The 16652-nt window shown below is 54.7% G+C and overlaps 1 protein-coding gene and 1 pseudogene across 1 annotated transcript in view; one reads left to right on the top strand and one right to left on the bottom strand.

The window, feature by feature from the left end:
• LOC136570728 (uncharacterized) overlaps positions 1-16652 on the top strand; it is a 2607743-nt pseudogene that overhangs the window by 2046067 nt on the left and 545024 nt on the right.
• The window catches only part of LOC136570729 (uncharacterized), a 2347277-nt gene that overhangs the window by 1897846 nt on the left and 432779 nt on the right, over positions 1-16652 (bottom strand).

Genomic DNA, 16652 nt, shown 5'->3' with positions numbered 1-16652 from the left:
AGGACGGGGCCACACGCAGGAGCGTCATCACTGCGTCACCCGGGTGTGCTCTGGTGAGATTCAGCAGGGCCTTGTCCAGCCTGTGCTGGGCAGAATCATTGGCCAGGAGCCATCGGTGAATGGACCTCACCATGGCGGGCACCTGGAGAAGGTACGGGGAGACTTGGAAAGCTGCCAGAGGAAGCGATGTGCCCAGGGTCCCCAGAGAAGTGCTTCCCTTGCCAGCGCACTGCCATGGCCTCAAAGGCTCCCAGGGACCAGCAGGCGTGGCTGGGGAAGCCACGGGACTCATGGGGGAATTGAAGCCTGGCCCCAGGCTGCTCACTTGTTCTGGCCTGGCAACACCCTTCTCCAGGAGCAAATCCAGCAGGGCGGCACTGGTCTCATGACTGAGGAGCTCTGAGTGAGCTCTGAGCCCAGTGCCCATGGTGCTGGTCTCTTCCTGCCCAAAGCTCCGGATAAAGTCGCAGATGAGCTGTAGGAGAAGGGCAAGAAGCCGGGGATGTTGCATGGAGTGCTGCACACACGGTGCTGGGCTGAGCAGGGACAGCAGGCCCAGCCCAGGTGGGGGTGGCTGCAGGTACCTGCGCTGTTCTGCGGAAGCGGCCACGGCTGGATCCCTGCTCTTGTGTGCGCTCCAGGGCTGCATCTGGCAAAGAGCGAGCGCAGCCAGAGCTGAGGGGCTGCGGGAGAGGCCGGAGAACAGAGCCCAGCCCTGCGCTGCCCAGGCAGGGAGAGCCCCGGATGCCCCAGGGGATGGAGCACGGCCACTGCGGGGTGTCTGCCTGGCCCCTCTTCCCTCCTGTCCATGGGCATTTCCCCAGGGGATGGCATGGCATGGCATGGCATGGCATGGCATGGCATGGCATGGCATGGCATGGCATGGCATGGCATGGCATGGCATGGCGCCAATTGGCACAGGCTCCAGCCCTGCAGGCCAGCTCTGCCACTCACCCTCCTGCGGTGGATGGAACGGCACCACCTCTTCTGTCTCCTGGGCTGGGGCAGCTCCAGGGCCTTCTTCTTCCTCCTCCTCCTCCTCCACCCAGGCCAGCTTGGGCACTCTCGTGGGTCTCTGCTCCATGGCTGTGCCTGGAGCTACTTGCAGGAGAGATGACTTGGGAATGCTCCGGGGCACCAAGTCCTATGCTCTGCCCTTGAGGGCAGCTGCAGAATAGAAGCCTCAGGAAGGCCACGGGTCAGCGAGTCCTGTGCTCTGGCCTCGAGCTCAGCTGCAGGAACAGCGCCGCGGAGAAGCTCCGGGTCAGACGGGAGCGAGTGCGCTGTGCGGGGGCTCCTCACGGCACCGCTCTGTCCCCTTGTGCCCCGTTGCGTGTTGCCAGCAGCCGGGCAAGCTTCTATTTCCCACGTGTCACAAAGGGGCCTTGGACACCGGCTTCCGTTCCATGGCACGGTGACCGTGCTGCAGCGTGCCACCCAGGGCCCTTGCACACACTGCCTTCTGCCCCGGGGCCGCCCCTGGCCCAGCCCAAGTGGCCCAGCTTGGAAGGAATCCCTGGCCCCAGGTGTCTGAGACAGCCCGCACAGGATCTTTAGGAAGGGCTCAGAGCATCAGCAAACGCTGCCCGGCTCTGCGGGCTCAGTCCTATCTCCATATCTTTCCCCGAGAGCATTTGAATTTCTAAATGAGAATCATTTGAAGGGAGGGGATTGACATTTTCCATTTCAGAGAAGGCTTCTGCCTTCCTTAGCAGACACCTCTCTTTTCAAACCAAGACAATTGTTTATCATCTTGCAGATCCACACTTGCTGGGCAGCCCCGTTTTACAGCCAGGGCCTGGAGAACCATTCCCAGCAACTGGGAAAATCCTAGCTGCTCCATCCTCCCAGAGATGAGGTCTCCAAATTTGCCCCGAAAGTGGCTCCAGCTTTTAGAGGCCAAAAAGAGCAAGCCCCAGTGACTTGATGATAGTTTTAGCCCAGAAAGCCCTGCAGCTGATGGCACACTTGACAATCAGCAGGGGACACAGCTAGGCCAAAGCCCAGAGCTCTGCCGGGAGCCTTTCTCCTCAAATACCCTTCAAACAAACCTCCATGCAAGTCAGTTGGGAAAGTTTCTTCAAATGATCCATTTCTGGCACCACAGAACTACACAGGGTTCTGTGGAAGATTCTAAAGCAGCTGCTCTGGAGTCCAAGAGCCAGCACTAAGAGTCCTTGTCATCTATTTGTAGCTAAATCCCAATTTGGGCAATTTGAAGGAGTTTGGAAGGAGCTAGAGAGCGGACCTCTGAGTTTTTCAGATGATGCCATTGCTTTTTCTTCTCTTCTACATAGACAGGAAGGGTGAGTTTGGCTCACATCTGCACCGCATGGCTCACAGGGCCGCAAGACTTGTAGTTACAAGAGCTTTGAAGGATTTCTTGGTCAAGAAGACACGGCCAACAAGGATATTTATGTTTTGGAGCCAATCCTTCAGTATTTCATCTTACGGACTCATGCTCTCGGGGTCTCTGGCTGGTCAGAGTGAGCCCGAGATAAGTTCCAAAGTCTCTTTTCCCAGCCCGGCGCTTGAAGAAGGAGTCAGAGCTCTTCATTTCTGGCTCTCAAGGTTGTTTCTTGTATCTTATCTATAAAATCCTTTCTCCTGCCCCAGGGCAGCGTTATCTTTTAATCCTAAAAACTACCTGTACAATATTTACAATGACTTTCCAATACCTATCACCTAGACAGTGAGCTTCTACTCTAAACCAATCTAAAAGTGCCACCATCACAGCAGAAGATGGAGGCCAAGGAGAAGAAGAAAAAGAAGGAGAAAGGCTGGACAAGCCCAGATTCACCCATCTTGCCCCCTGAAGCCCCATTCTAGAAACCCCAACAATCTATTTTTCACCCTGGGATAAATTCACTATCATTCTACTGAAACTTTGGCAGCTTGTCATTCTTCATACGAGGTTGGTAATTGATTTTTCCAAGGGCTAAATCAAAGGCACAGGGGTCTTGGGCTCTGTGCCAGGGTCTCTGAGAACCCTGGGCAGGGGCTCGAGTCCTCCAGGGCAGCCAGAGGAATTTCCTGCGTTCCCACATCATGCCACAGTGTAAGCTGTAAGCTTCCTTAGCCAATCGTGTTATGACACACAAACCTCCAGCACTGCATCCTAAACTTCTTGTTTACCATTGGAACTACTTTGATATTTTCTAGATCTTGGACTCTAACACATTAAACTTTCCTCCACTTCAACTTTCCTCCCCGTGTGTGGTGGTTTGACAGGAAATATGTTTTCTGGGATGCTGTGGTTAGGCCAAAGGGTGCTCAGATTTTAATATTGGGACATAATGTGTCCATTTGGACAATGGATTCGCTTTTGAGAACACCGGGGTTAAAAGCAGAGCACTTGTGGGGGAAGTTCTCTTGGGTTTCCGGCGGGAAAGAGTTCGGGTCTCTGCCCCGGCCCAGCTGCTGGCTGGGCGGGCGGAGGGGAAAAGCCATGTGGCCGGGAGAGGTAGGCCTGACCCCGGGGCTGGAAGGGTGGAAGAGAGAGAGAGAGACACCGGGAGCCATCGGGCAGCCCCCCGGGACACAGAGAGAGAGAGAGAGAGCCGGTGCCTGGGACTGTGACCTTGAACCTTGATAAACATGGGCCTGTGCCGGCAGCACGGCTGGGACGGAGAAGAAGGGGGGGTGCAGCCGGCCGCTGGTAGGAGCTTTTAACCCCTTTTCGGGCAATGAAAACTTTACAGAACATTGACCTCTCCTAGAAGATAGAGTGGAAGATGAGGAAGGAAATGGGCAAGTGTGAGAGAGGTCTGGGCAAGTGAGAGATGTTGGAAGAATAGAGAAGAATCTTAGTGGGAAGAGATGATGGAGTGGCTTTTGCTGGACTCTTTTTGTACAGCCATGGACAGAACCATGTTCCTTGTGATACAGAGACTGCATCCAGGGGCAGGCAATGCCTCAGGACCAAGAGGGTTCAGTGTTGGTGCCCCTCGGCCCCAGGGGGTGAAATATGGGGGGGACAGGTGTCCCAAAGGAGAGACTGTGCCCTTTTTGGATCGGGACAAAGCATCCTTAAAAAGACAACCCTAGAAGCAGCTCTGGTCCATGTTCAGTGGTGAGAGCGCTGGACATGAAAGGAAGACGTCACCATTGGCACAAGAAGGACTCCTTCTCCTCTTGATGAACTGAGGATTGGGTATTCTGAAGGGTGGTGCCGGACTGAGAGTCAATGATTTGGGGGATGTATTGTATTGGGAATTTGGTGGGGAGGAGGAGGAGATGTATTTGTGAAGTTTTCATTTTCCTTGTGTGTTTCTTTTTTTTTTGTCTTTTTTCCTTTCCCTTGTAGTTTAGTTAATAATTTTTTTTTCCTAAGTGGGAGCCTGCTGTGCTTATTCCTGGTCCCATCTCACAGCAGAAACCAGGGAGAGGGTATTCTCATAGGGGCACTGGCATTGTGCCAGTGTCAAACCATGACACAGTGTAGGGGGTTGTGCTGCTTAAGGGGGAGCCAGGGGCTGCCTCAGCAGTTCCTACTCTCATCTGGTCATTTGGGTTGGCCTTGACATCCCAAGTATGGCTTTGTCAGCCTGAGACGCAGAAGAGGGGTTTCATTCTTCACTTCCATGTATCCACAAGCCCTGGTTTTGACAATAATTCAGAAATTTGGGGAAGAACGGACAAATGAATTAAACAGTGTGGCCAAGCAGATGCAGAGACAAGGAGATGAGCAGCAGGGTGCTGGAAAGGAGCCCTGCTCTGAGGCTGATCCACTCCTCTGTGCCCCTCGGCAAGGTGGGGAAGGGGCTGTAAAGCCCCGTTTGAGCTGGAAGCACGAAGCAACTGCAGTTCCCCCCATCTTCCGAGGGCAGAGAGAAGCGAGCACGGCGCGGAATTGCAAAGCACAGCCCTGCAGCCCCGCGCTGCCCTCTCGCTCTTTCTCCATGCGCGCAGCCCAGCGGTGGCCACAGGGCAGGGTGACCCCGCCGCCCGCGGCCGCCCGCACCCGGCACGGGCGGCGATCTCCAGCCCCCCGCAGCATCTGGGGCTCAGGCTGCCTCTTGCCGGGCACCTCATCGCTCTCCATCCATGGTGCTGCTCCGGGATGAGCCTGCGGCCGCCCAGAGCAGCATCTGCCCGCGGCAGGAGCAGCGCTGCCGGCCCCGGGCTGCGAGCGGGCGGCCCCGGCCGATGCTTCCCGAGCGGCTGCAGGCGCCTGTCGTGAGAAAGGAATGTTCTTCCTGTCCCGCCCCGTCCCCTTTCAGAGCCCTGCGTTTCCCAGCCGGCCGTAGGATTCCCTTCCCAATATATTCTTCCCTTCAGCTCTATGTCACTATTTCAGGGGTTTCTCCAGCCTGTAGTAACATAGTCAGTCTTTATGCTGGCTTAGGGGAAACATTTCCCTGCAAGACCCAGAGCTTGAGCTCATCTCCTTGCCCCAGTGAGGGATTCACCTGCAAAGTGCACACAGACGCCTCTGTGACTTTTTTGGATGCAGCTCTTGGAAGAGGCTGCCCAGAGAAGCTGTGGCTGCCCCGGATCCCTGGGAGTGTCCAAGGCCAGGCTGGAAGGAGCTTGGAGCAATAGGACAGTGGAAGGCGGTGGAATGAATGATCTTTAGTGTCCCTTCCCACCCAAACCACTCTGGGATTCTGTGATTTGTCTCTGCTTAGGCATGTCCATGCGGACACCTGAGACTTGGGCTTTCATGCCACCCTTTCCCACTGGAGTGGCAGGAAATGGGCTGGCTTGGTGGTCTTTTGAGTGCTGCTGAAATCCAGACACAGCAGCCCTCACCCTGAAGAAAGGCAAGGCTGTTCCATTTTCTTGTTACTGCTGCCAGATTTTGGAGCCTCATTCTCTGCAGCCAGAAGAAGAAACACTTCACCCACTGAGTGGCCAGCACGGAGGGAAGGAGAGCAGCTGTGTGCTGGTGCCTGTCCTCTGCAAGGGGACACACTGGCACCCTGCCCCAGTCCTTGTGAGCCAGTCCCTGGAGAGCTGCTCTGGCCATTGCCACAAGCTCCTGGAGCTTGGTCCAAGGTTTGTTGCAGTGCAATGGATGGCTAGATGATGGCTTAATAAACTGAAGACCTAAGAAGAATTAAAAAAAAATAAATTAGGAAATAAAGAAGAAACAAGAAGCATAAGAAGGGTTTAGGCCAGAGAAGTGATCTTTCCAAAGCTGGGCAAGGAAAGCTTCTTGATTCTGCAGGATCTTAGACTTGTGGATGATAAATGCATTTTTGTTTGGTTCAATTCTGATTTTTGCTGTCAGCATGTGATGATTTTTAACCAAAAATATGCCAGAAACTGAGCTGCACTTTTGCTATCCTGCACAGGCTCCCCCCAAATCCTCTCTACAACATCACTCTGAGCTCTCAGTAGTGCTGTTTTAGGCATAGAAACATTTGGTAAGTGCAGGTGCTGACAAAAACAGTGGGGAAGTCACAGGCTAGGCTCCAACAACTTGAAAGCTCTGTTTTACAGTGATCACAGTGACCTTCCATGGGTGAGAGAGAGGAGGTTTGAACCTCTTCAAAACATCCACTCCACCTGCAGTTTCCCAAAGAGGAAGATCTTCCCTGGGAGCCTCGCACAGGGTGAAACACTCTCACTGCAGCTGAGGGCAGAGGTTGTGTTTAAACAGGAGGGTGAGGAGCAGGCTCACTCAGCCATCCCATGTGCATGAAAAGCAGCTCCAGAGCTTCTGGTCTGATTTTTCAGCAGCTCACAGGGCCATGGAGTTGCTGGATGTGTTTTTGTGACCCCCCTCACCCAGAGCATGAGCCCTCTGCTCATTTGGCAGAGAGACCAAGTGACCAAGGCATCTGGTGGATCTTCAGGGTGAGCTTTGAGAGCAAAGCCCTTGGACACACACACACACAGAGGTGGTGCCTGCCAGCAAAAACCTTGGATTTTTTTCAGTATGGGAAGATACATCTCAGGATTGGCTCATTCCCACAACCTCAGCACAAACTCAGAGCAACACAGGGGAGTACTCTGAAAAGAATGGGCCTTGCATTTTGGACACCTCTCCAAGCCCATGTGAAGGATTCCCTGGGAATGTACTCCTGGCTCCATCCATACTGACTGCACAGTCACTCCTGGCATTGCCACAGCTTGCTTTGTCCAAGTGTGGGTGGCTGTGGCTTTTGTGTCCCAAAGGGGACAGTCCTCCACTTCATAGCTGTGTTTTCTTCACTGAGCGGATTATTTGCTTCACTCCTGAGGTGAAAACCAGTGTGCATAGAAAACAGGCAAAATTGGTTTGGGGAATAAAATCAGGGAATGATGGGGTGGAAAACTGGCAAAAATAGGCAGAAAACTGGCCTGGCAGTATCAATGTAATTCTTAGGGCTAAGAACCAGCAGGTGACAAACAGGTGCCGTTTTTCTGGGATAAAAGGATCCGTGCCACTTCAAATAGCATAAAAAACTTGCCTGTGGCTGGGTCTCCATGGGCTGTGCCTCTCTCCCTTGAAGCCATCCATGCGGGAGTCTGACAGCACCAAGGGCAGTCCCAGGTGTCCCTGTGCCTCGTGTCACTGTCCTTGGCGGGCCAGCTGTCCCCTTTGTGGCCTGGCATGTGGCACGGGGGGCTCAGAGCCCGGCAGGGCCGCGCAGCCGCAGCAGCAGGGCTCCCACCGCCCAGTCCTGGAACGCTTTGTCCTTGGCTGCCGCTCTCGGTGCGCGGACAAAGACCTACGAGCCAACAGGAATCATCCTTTGGAGTCTGCAATGACAGCATGGAGAAACACTGATGGGATCATTTAATAAAATCCACACTGTTTCCTTGGGGAAGCTGAATAAACAGCGCTATCAGGAGCTGCCTCAGCCAGCCCTTGAAGGCCAGCAGTGCGTGCTGCTGGGATCGTGCTCCTTGCACGCGGAGGGAGGCAGGGAGCTGGATCCAAGGGCTCATTAATCAAACGGGAGTTTGCCTCTGCTTTGGCCCACATGGAAGCCGGGATGCTGCACAAACACACCCTTCCCTTTGGCCGTGAGCTGGCCACCTCCTCAGGCCAGCTGCAGGTGAGGGATGCACAGAGGAATGTGTGACGCCTCTTGTTTGCATTCCCCCTCACATCCAGGGAGGAGCCCGGGTCCCTCTGTGCCTGGTCCTGGCTGAGAATCCCCCTTGCTGCTCTTTCTGTGGAGAGCAGCTCAGTTAATCCGTGCCAGCTTCTTCTCCTCCTGCCCACTGTTGTCTGGGGACTGCCAACCCCCCGTCCCTGCTTGACACGTTTGAAGTAAGGCTGGGTGTGGACGTGTTCATGGAATCACAGAATCCCCAAATGGTTCAGGCTGGAAAGGATCTTAAAGCTCATCCAGTCCCACCCCCTGCCACAGGACACCTTCCAGCATCCCAGATTGCTCCAAGCCCATCCAGCCTGGCATGGAACATTTCCAGGGATGGGGCAGCCACAACATCCACACCCACAAATATTAATGAATGTTGGACTTGAGCCAGCACCTAAATCCATTCCTCCTTTGTTAATCTGATCCTAAGATGCATTATGATCCAGGGGAATCAAGGAGTTCTCAATGCCTACCCTTGTATCTCCGTTCTTGGAGTCATGTCACTGAGAATTTCAGTGTTTGCTTAAGAACTTTTCTCAGATAAGGTGAGAAGCCTGAGATCACTTTCAAGACTCAAAATTTTGCTCTCAAGAAAATTAGCTTTTAAAAAATGCCGTGGTTTGAGCCAGTGTCACAGTTTCAGGGAGTTTCAGGTGAGAAGTCCACAGCCCCATCAGTGCCAAGCCTTCCCTTCTAAGAACATCTTCCCCCCCTTTTCCTCCTTTCCCACCTTAAAGAAGAAGCTGAGGAAGCTGGAGCCAGTGCTGCCGTTGCCATCACTGCTTCTGGAATTTCCTTGGCAAGTGTGGCTTTTCTCCCATTTCTGTCCCTGCTGACTTCATCCTTTCAGCCCCTCTCCTACTTCTGGAGGTCTTGGTGGGCTCCATCCTCCAAAACCTCAACTGGCCTTTTAGGAAATCTAACATTTCTTCCTGTGAGTCCTCCGTTGAAAGCTTGTGGCCATTGCACCTTTCAGTGAGGCCAAAAACCTCAATTTATATCACTTCAACTTATTTCTGACTCCCACAATTAGTTAATCTTGCGTTGATGACTGCCCATTCTGAATCATGGGTCTGGTGCTGGGACATTCAGTGCATTCAGACCAAGGGGGCTCCTGACTTTCCTTAGTCTTTGGGTTTGGGCTCTGTCCTGGTGCAGTTTTCATCAGATTTGGACCAGAGGGTGCTGGACACTGGAACAGACTCCCCAGGGAATGGCCACAGCCCCTGTGAATTCAAGGAATGTTTGGACAAGGCTCTCAGACCTGTGGTGGGATGTCCTGCGCAGGGCCATGAGTCAGACTCATGATCCCTGTGAGTCCCTTCCAGCTCAGGATATTCTTGGATTTGTTGGAGTCAGTCATGGATATGGACAAGACACCTCAGGGTGGATCCCTTTCTCTGCTCTCTGCTATTCTGCTCTTTCCTGGCAATCTCCAAGAAAATTGCTCTGCACTAATCTTTTTTTATCAATTGCAGCAGCTTGCTGGGCTTTCTTCTAAATCTTCCAGATGTCTTTGATCAGCCATGCAAAACACTTTTCATTTTCTCCTGAACTTTGCTTTTCTCTTGAATAAAAAGTGCACCAGGCTTGCTTAAGAGGTTTTCTTGAGACAGTACCACTTTCCTTTCTATCTTATGGACCGTGTTTTGCCTTTTAATTTCACCAACGTGACACCTTGGTTGGACAGGGCCGGGTGATTTCCTCATTTGGATCCAGTGGGGCTGGGATTTCCAGCCCTAAACTCCTTGGACTCTGGCACCAAAAATCGATCATAACATCACACAGCAGCTTCTCCCTTTTAAACTTTCTCTGAAATAACCAAAACAGCTCTTAAAATTCCTTTCGCTTACAGCTTACACTGTGGCATGAGTGTCTCATATCTCGCGACCCCTCCCGAGACCCCTCTTAGGACCCATCCGCACCCCCCAGGTCCCCCCACAGTGCCCCAGGACCCCTCCCCAGACCCCCCAAACCCCCGGACCCCTCCCCAAAGCCCCCCCAGACCCACCCGGACCCTCCCCCGCCCCCCCCGATCCCCTCTCAGGCCCCTCCCGCTCCTGTCCCGAGCCCGGGGGGTCCCGGCGGCGGTGGGGAAGGGGGCGCCGCTTCTGGCTCCCTTCTGATTGGCTGGGACGGCGAGTGGGAGGCGGGCCTTGCTGAGGGGAGCCGCGCCGTGATTGGTTAGTTCAGGGACGTGCAGCGCGCTGATTGGTTGGTTCGGGGCGGGGCGCGCCGCTATTGCTGGGAGCCCGCACACGCGGTGGAGGCGCGAGATTCTGAGGGAGAGCGGAGCTGACGTGAGGCTGGGGGCAAACTGGGGGGGTTTGGGGCGGGTCTGAGGGGAAATTGGGGATTTTTAGGGGCATCGACGGGAAACACGAGGGTGTGCGGTGGGTTTGGGGGGAATGAGGGGGTCTGAGGGGGCTTTGGTGGGTCTGAGGGGGCTTTAGGGAGCTTTGGGGGGAGCTTGAGAGCGTCTGGAGCGTTCTCAGATGGGTTTAGGGGGAACTGAGGGGAATTGGGAGAGTCTGAGGGGATTTTGGGGGATTGCGAGAGGATCTGGGCCGTTCTGAGGTGGGTCTGGGGAATTTCGAGGAGTCTGAGGCGATTTCATGAGGTTTGGGGGGATTGAGGCGTCTGAGGGGGATTTGGGGCAGTTTGATGGATTTGGGGGCGTCTCAGGTGGGTCTGGGGTGAATTCTGGGGAGAACTGGGGGGGGTTGAGGGTCCTGGGGAGGTTTTTGGGGTCCTGGGGAGGGTTTGGGGGTCCAGAGAGGTTCTGGGCCAACACTGGGGGAGCTCTGGGGGGTTTGGGGTTCCTGGCGGGGTCCTGGGGGAGATTTGGGGGTCCCGGGGGGTCCCAGGCCCACCCTGAACCGGGGTCTGGGGGTTTCGGGGGGAGGGGGCACTGCAGGCGTTTCCCCCCCCCCCCCGCTTTTTGGGGGGTCTCCCATGGTGCCCCCTCCCCAAAAAGCTCCCAGGGCCCCCTGAAGTGGCTCCTGTTCCACCGGCCAGTGCCCCCTGATCCAGGACGGCCCCACTGAGTCTGGGGGGGTTTGTGGGGATTTTGGGGTTCTGAGAGAGTTTTTGGGGATTTCGGGGTGGCTTTTTTGGGCTTTGGGGGATTTTGTTGGGAGTTTGGGGGGAAATATTGGGGTTTTTGGGAAGAATTATTGGGTTTTGTGATGGTTATGTGATTTTGGTGGGTTTTGTTGATTTGGGGGATTTTGGATTTTTGGTGTTTTGTTGGGGTTGTGGGGGCTTTTGGGGGGAGATTTATTGAAAATTTAGTGAGCTTTTTAAATTTTGGTGAGTTCCGCTGGGATGTTTGGAGATTCCGTGGGGTTTTTGAGGGTTTTCTTGTAATTTTTGGGGATTTGTGGGGTTTTAGTGGAATTTCAGAGGGGCTTTGGGGCATTCCCTGGGTGTGGGGAAGGGCTGAGAGGCACCAAAATCTCCTTAAAAGCCCCAAAAGTCCCAATAAAACCCACAAAATCCTTTGAAATCTCTCAAAATCCCATTAAAACACTATAGAATCCCAATAAAAGCTCATAAAATCCTTTGGAATGCCAAAAACCCCAAAAATCCTGATTAAACTCCGCAAATCCACCAAAGATGTCCCCAAAACCAGAAAAATCCCACAAAATCTTCCCCAAGATCCAAAGAAATCCTGGCAACACCCAAACCTCCCCAAATCCCACAATCCCACCAAAAATCCCAAAAACCCCAAATCCCCAATTAATCCCTCTGAATGCCACCACAATTCCAATAAAATGCCCCAAAATCTCCTAAAAATCTCAATAAAACCCCAGGAATTTCTGAGAATCCCAAAAAATCCCAACAAAATCCCAGTAAAATCCCCAAAATTCAAAAAGAGCCACAAGAAATTTCAATAAACTCCCAAACACCCCCAGAAAAACTCCCCCTCAAAATGCCAAGAAAATCCCCCAAAATCCAAACCCCCAAAATCCACAAAACCAGCCACTCCCAGCCAATCCCAGTGTGATTCCAGTCGCTCTCAATGAGATCCCAGTGTAACCCAGCATGGACTCAGCTGCTCTCACTGGGATCCCAGTGTGATCCCAGTTGCTCCCAGCATAATTCCAGATGTTCCCAGTTCCTCCCATGATGATCCCAGTTGCCCCAAGAATAGTCCCAGTCCCTCCCAGCAGGGTCCCAGTTGTGCCCAGTTGCCTCCAGGGTAGATTCAGTTTCCCCCAGCATCGTCCCAGTTGCTCCCAGCATGATCCCAGCTGTTCCCAGTGTGGTTCCAGTGCCCCCAGGATGGTTACAGACACTCCCAGTATGTTTCAGTTACCTCAGAATGATCCCAGTCTTGCCCAGTTCCTCCCAGTTTCCTCTAGCATCATCCCAGTTTCCATCTGTTGCTCAAAGGGTGGCCCCAGTTGCTCCCAGGATGATCCCAGTTGCCCCAGTTGTAGTCTCAGTCCTCTCAGCATGGTTCCAGAACCTTCCAGCCGATCCCAGTTGCTCCCAGTGGGTCACATTTTCCTCCCAACATGGGCCCAGTAGCTCCCATTAAGCCCCAGTCGGGTTCCATTCACGCCCAGTATAATCCCAGTATGAGTGTAGCCACTCCCAGTATGATCCCAGTCCCTTGCAGTCTAATCCCAGTTGCTCCCAGTCACTCCCAGTCTGATGCCAGTGCCCCCAGTGTGATCCCAGTTGCTCCCAGCATGGGCCCAGCTGTTCCCAGTGTGCTTCCATCACTCCCCTATGGTTACAGACACTCCCAGTGTGGTCCCAGTTGGACCCAGTTGCCCCTGCTCTAGTCCCAGTCCCTCCCCAGATGATCCCAGTCCCACCCAGCATGGTCCCACTCACTCCCAGTTGTTCCCAGTGTGGTCCCAGTTCTCCCCAGCATGGTCCCAGTTGTTCCCAGTGTCGTTCCAGTCCCCCCAGTATGGTTCCAGACACTCCCAGTATATCCCAGTTGCCCCCAGCATGTCTGCAGTCATTTCCAGGCACTGCCAGTGGCCCCAGTAAGGTGTCAGTTATCCCAGTATGATCCCCAGTCATGCCCAGTAGATCCCAGTTGCCTCCAGCATGCATCCAGTCTTTCCCAGTTCCTCCAGTTTGCTTGCAGCATCATCCCAGTTTCCCTCAGTTGCTCCCAGTAGCCCAAAGTGTGATCCCAGTCGCTCCCTTTCAACCCCAATATGATCCCAGTAAGCTCCAGTTTGATCCCAGTCACATGCCAGCCCTCCCAGTGTGGTCCCAGTATAATCCCAGTTGCTTCCAGTCTCTCCCAGTATGGTCCCAGCTGCCTCCAGTGTGGTTCCAGTTGCTTCCTAGATCAGCCCAGTCAGTCCCAGTATGATGCCATTTACTGCCAGCGTGCTCCCAGTTGCTCCCAGTCAGGCCCAGTCTGGGGGATGATGTGCAGGGTGTGCTCCCAGTCACTCTCAGATCCTCCCAGTATTAGTCCAGTCCCTCCCAGTATGATCCAGAGATGAGCCCAGTGTGCTCCCAGTCCCTGCCAGTCTGAACCAGTTGTGCTCCACATGGTTCCAGTTTCTCTCTTTCACCCTCACTTTTGTTCCAGTCACTCCCAGTATCCCCCAGTGTAGCCCAGTTCCCTCCAGCATCTTTCCAGTTCCTTCCAGTATGATCCCATTTGCTCCCAAGCACTCCCAGTCAGCCTCAGTGTAGTGGCACTCACTGCCAGAATGATCCCAGTCAGCTCCAGCATGATCCCAGTTCATCCCAGTATAAGCCCAGTTGTTTCCAATCACCCCCAGCAGGCTCCCAGTCACTCCCAGTTCCTCCCAGTTGCTCCTAGCATGATCCCAATTTCTCACAGCTGCTCCATCCCAGTTCATCCCAGTATATCCCATTTGCCGCTAACGTGGTCTCAGTTGCCTCCTGCAGGCTCCTACTCTCTCCCAGTATGATCCCAGTATGATCCCCGTGTCCATCAGTGCGATCACAGTCTGCCCTGGCATGGCAGTGTGATCCCAGTATGATGTCAGTACAAACCCAGTCCCGTCCCAGCATGATACCAGTATAATATCAATAGAAACCTAGAATTGTCCCAGTCACTCCCAGTATGATGCCAGTATATTCCCAGTCACTCCCAGTACGATCCAAGTACACAGCCAGTACATCCCCAATACACTCCCAGTATGATCCCAGTACAATCCCAGTATGATGTCAGTACAAAGTCAGTACAGTCCCAGTCACTCCCAGTATGATCCCAGTACGATATCAATATAAACCCAGTACAGCCCCAGTCGCTCCCAGTACGATCCCAGTGCAGCCCAGTCGCTGGCAGAGCTGCCACTGCTGGGATCCACCAGGCCTGTGTGCGTTCCCCCCTGGCGGATGTGCCGAGAGGAGCCCCAGGGGCTGGCAGTGGCCAGGCAGGGTCCCCAGCAAGGCCCAGTTTGGATGTGCAGCCCCCAGTTTGCCCAGTTTGCCTCTCCTTTGGCCCGGGCCGGCTTCCCCCGCCCGCAGAGGCTGGGAGCAGCCGAGAGCCCCGCGCTGCCCATGCCGACCTGTCCCGGCTCCATCGCCGCTGCTGCCGCGGGCTGCGAGGGCTGCGGGAACGGGGCACCGAGGGTGTGGCTGCTGCTGGGGGAGGAGGAGGAGGGAGGGAAGGGCAGGGATGGAGGGAGCGGAGGAGGCGGGTAGAGGGGGGAGGAGGAGGAGAAGGAATGGAAGGGGCGGGATGAAAGAGGAGCAGGAGGTGGGGATAAGAAAGAGGAGGAGGGGGGATGGAAGAGGAGGAGCAGGAGGAGAGAGAGCAGTGAAGGAGGCGGGGTTAGGGGGGAGGAGGAGAGGGGGGTGGAGATAGGACAGAGGAGGAGCGGGAGGAAGAGGAAGAGGAGGGACAAAGGCGGATCAAGGCTGAGCTGCGGGAGCCATGCGGTCTCGATCCCTGCCTGAATTCGCAGCCCCCACCTGTGGGATCATCGCCCCCCCCAAGGCTCCGGTGAGCGGGCAGGGGGAGCCCGGCCTGGATATCCCGGGGGGTCCCTGGGTTGGGTTTTTGGGGGGATGTTTGGAGAATGAAGAAGTCCAAGGCTGAGCGGAAAAGGCCCCTCGGGGGGACATCGGGGGTGGCGGTGGCGGCTGCCGGCAGAGGCAGCCTGGAGGAGCAGAGCCCTGTGTCCCCCAGGAGGCCAAAGTGGGGAGGCCAGAGAGGGGGGAGCGCCGCCATTGGCGGGAGCCTCAAGAGCCTGGAGAGGGGCAGGGGGGACTCCTTGGAGCCGCTGCAGCCCAGAGCAGAGAATGAGGGGAGAAGGGAGCCCGGGAGCCCAAACAGCCCCGGCATCCCGAAATGGGGAGAGCCAAGAGGGGGGAGCTTTTGGCATTGCTGGCACTGCCAGCAGCCTGGGCAGGGCGGGCACCCAGGAGAAGGGGGACCCCCAATCCAAGCGTGACCCCAGCAGCTGGGACAGGGGGGAACCCCTGAACACCAGAGGGGAGGGACCAGGGACGGGGAACCCCTGGGAGGCTTTTCCAGGGCTGAATCTTGGTGTTTGGGAGGGTTTTCTGGAGCCCACATGGCCGGACTAGAGATGTACCTGGGCAGAGAGACCTTCAAACTCAACGTGTGTTGGCATAGATGGAACAGGAAAGCCTTATAAATATTATTGTCTGGCTTTTCATTCCAATCTTGCTTATAGTTACTATATTCTCAAAAGCTTTTGAGAATATAGAAACTATAAGCAAGATTGGAATGAAAGCAAGCTTTTAGATAGCTTAGTTACTGAACAAAAGGAAAACAATGGTGTGGCCCGACTGAAGGTAATCCTCTTCTGATGAAACAATTCCCTCTGCTTGCTGACAGGTCCAAGGGCCACAGCAGACCCTACTAGCTCAGCTGAAGGGGTCCAAAGAGGAGTTTTTAGGGTTGAAAATGTAACACAGTATGGTGATGTAATGATTCTTACAGGCTATATGTAAATGCTAAAGGATTTGTATCTTGTACTGGACTGCTTAGTGAGAAATAGAATATTCAACACAGAAGAAGATTTATTGTATTGTAACGGGAACCTTACACTCTTACACTCTTCCCCTCTTACTCTCTCACCCTCTCATCCTCTCTCCCCCTCTCTTCTCTCAGGCCTGCTCCAAGCTGTGCCTGGCAGCTCCAAGCAGGGCCCTGCACCCAGGCCCTTTGCAATAAACCCCAAGTTCCACGACCTGGCTGCAGAGATCTCTCGTCTCCGTCCGTCCCGACCGTGCTACCCCCGACGCTCCTACAAACGCGCTCATCCCTTGTTTTCCCCAAACCAGGATTGCCCATTGCCAACCCCTGGGAGGCTGCTAGGAAGAGGAAGATGCCCCGGGACACTGAGGCAGGTGAGGAGGAAGTCAGTGCCCCTTTCCCCTCTGTGCTGCTCCATCTCCCAGCCCAGCACGGCCCCCAGCTTCAGCACAGCCCTGGGGGGATCTCATTGCCCTTGCCTGTGGCACGGAGGCAAATCCCATGCTGTCCTTGTCCTTCCTCGCCCAGAGCAGGAGCTGACCATGGAGAGCAGGGAGGACAAATGCCCGCGGCAGAACCTGGTGGCAGAGGCCGTTTTGAGCGGCTCCACGGCACAGGAAGCCAACGGGGAGGAAAAGGCCCGGAGATGCCAC

This window comes from Molothrus aeneus, unplaced genomic scaffold (genome assembly GCF_037042795.1).
Source record: "Molothrus aeneus isolate 106 unplaced genomic scaffold, BPBGC_Maene_1.0 scaffold_36, whole genome shotgun sequence".
Lineage (NCBI taxonomy): Eukaryota > Metazoa > Chordata > Aves > Passeriformes > Icteridae > Molothrus > Molothrus aeneus.
The sequence above is the reverse complement of the archived record's forward strand: the minus strand, read 5'-3'. Positions and strand labels throughout refer to the sequence as shown.